Genomic DNA, 2,585 nt, shown 5'->3' with positions numbered 1-2,585 from the left:
CAAATCTGGACCCCAGAGATCTCTCAGATACTGAGCCACCAATCAGGCAGCATACACTAGCTGGTCCAAGGCCTCTGACACATATACAGCAGAGGACTGCCGGGTCTGGCCTCATCGAGAGAAGACTCACCTAACCCTTGAGAGACTTGAGGCCCCAGGGAATGGAGAGGCCTGGCGGTGTGTGTGTGTGTGTGTGTGTGTGTGTGGTAGGGGTGGGAGGGGTGGGATATCCTCTTGGAGACAAGGGAGGAGGAGTGGGATGAGAAACTGGTGGAGGGCAGAATGGGAGGGGGATAATGACTAGATTGTAAAAAAAAAGATTAAAATAATAATAATAATAATAATAATAATAATAATAATAATAATAATAAGTCTCCTATGAGGCTCCTGTGGAATCTGATAGGATATTTATGAGAGATTAATGGATTTTTCTGGAGAACAAATGAGAGACAAGAAAGGTTATAACATCTACTTGTGAGGGCAGGTGTGCAGGCTTGGAAGCGCTCTGAGGCTGCTGAGTCAACACCATGAGGTGCACTGCTGCTGAGAACCTGTCAGGTTCCACATCCTCTCCTGGTGGAAGAGTTTTTCAAGTTGAGTATGCCACGAAGGCTGTGGAAATAGTAGCAATCTACTGGGATCAGATGGAACAGCGCTGTTGTCTTTGGGGTAGAGGAGCTAGTCCTTCCTAAACTTTCTGAAGAAGGCTCTTATAAATGACTTTTCAGTATTGATCTGGAATGGTAGTAGTCTGTTGGAAGATACATGTTTGTTAGCAGACATAACAAGAGAGGAAGTGTCCAACTTTAGATGTAACTTTGGCTGTAACATTCCCAACATCTTGCCTACAGAGTGACCGTTCACATAGGCTTACACACACTATGGTGCTGTCAGACTTTTGGCATCCATTCCATGCCAGTGTCTTACAGAGCAAACATAGGTGCACAGGTCTATATGATCGACCCATCCAGGGTTTCATATGGTTATTTGGCCTGTGCCATTGGCAAAGCCTGGCAAGCTGCAAAGACAGAAATAGGAAAAAAGTTTCAGATGAAAGGAATGACCTGCCATGATGTAACTAAAGAAGTTGCAAAAATAATTTACATAGTGCAAGATGAACTTAAGGATAAGACTTTTGAACTAGAGTTCAGCTGGGTTGGGGAATTACCCAAAGGAAGACAGGAAATCATTCCAAGAGCTGTAAGAGAGGAAGCAGAGCAACAGGCTGAGGAATCTTTGATGGAAGATGTTGACAACAGGTACTATTTTCTTCACTGCCTCTTCTCATTTACCTGTCTGTGACAGTCCCCTGGGACTAGCACTGTTAATTATACATACCCACTAGCCAATTCTCATTCATATTTTTCTGATAAAGATTCAGGTTTAATTAATATACATTTGAAAATATTATTGTGTAATTGAGAACATTTGATTCATATTAAAATGTAGATTCAAGTTTGATTAAAAATTCATAGTGCCCAGACTGAGGTGGAAGGATTGAGCCCACAAGTGAAAGTCCAGCCACAGCTATTAAAAAAAAAAAGCTTAGTGAACATACTGTATAGTATAAATGCACTTCAGAATTCAAGATTGGTTTTCTTTTATCTAGAATTAAAAAAAATCATATTCAAAAAACAAAACAAAGAAAAAGATTGGTGTGCCCCTCCGTTTACCTTGTGGTGGGGTACCCCCTGAAGAGGGAGAATGTGGGAAGTTTACTCCGTGCTTTACCTGGGAACAGACTACCTGACTAAAGACAATTTTCATTTCTCAAAAATTTCTGCTGTAAATCAGATCATAAAAGCTCTGAGAAATCTTTGTTCAGCTTAAACCAATATTTGTATCACACTGGGCAAAGTCTGCATTCGGGCTCTCAGGTACTGCTTTTAGAGTCAGCACACTTGGAAAAGCAACACAAAATCACCTATTGGATTTTTGTTTTATAACCCTCCATCTCAAGAGATCTTAAATGTCTTTCCATAGATCTAAAAGAAAAAAAATCATCTTGCTTTTTGAGGTATTTTTGGCAGGAAGTGTTAGTTTAAAGGTGGCCTACTTTGCTACTGCAAGAAGCAAACTTACGTAAGTTATCAGGATTCACACGGCTCTTGGGTTAGTGGCTCCAGTCTAGACCTCAAGGTTGATGTAGGCAATTTGGGTTTCCACAGGACTTAATTCCTGGGTCAATCAACTGGATGTAGTTCACACCCTGATCTCCTTACCAGCTCACCAGAAACTCCTCTGGTTAACCTCCCATGCTGGGGTTTCAACAGAAGGAAGAGGCCTTGCAAAACCACATGGTTATCCTTGCTGCCGTGGAGTAAGCCTGACAGGCATTGGGATGTGGAGGCAGAGCCAGTCTTTCCCCTCTCACAGGCAGCCTCTGTTCCACTTGTCTTGGCTCTCCTCCCATTGCTCTCTGACAAGGCCCTGAGTGCTCAGCATATTTGGGTTCTAAAAATCTTTTTAATTTAATCATTCCTTTCAAATCTAGTTTCCCCTCAAATGAGTACCAATTCTTATATATGGGCTTTATATGTGACTAACAGATCACGTTGGAAGATATGACGAGTTTATCATAACAA

General features: G+C 41.6%; 1 pseudogene; it reads left to right on the top strand.

The window, feature by feature from the left end:
* The first annotated feature begins 527 nt into the window (after nt 1-527).
* LOC117705648 (proteasome subunit alpha type-3 pseudogene) lies at nt 528-1,302 on the top strand (annotated as a pseudogene).
* Nucleotides 1,303-2,585: the final 1,283 nt, after the last annotated feature.

The sequence above is a fragment of the Arvicanthis niloticus genome, chromosome 3, assembly GCF_011762505.2.
Source record: "Arvicanthis niloticus isolate mArvNil1 chromosome 3, mArvNil1.pat.X, whole genome shotgun sequence".
Lineage (NCBI taxonomy): Eukaryota > Metazoa > Chordata > Mammalia > Rodentia > Muridae > Arvicanthis > Arvicanthis niloticus.
The sequence above is the reverse complement of the archived record's forward strand: the minus strand, read 5'-3'. Positions and strand labels throughout refer to the sequence as shown.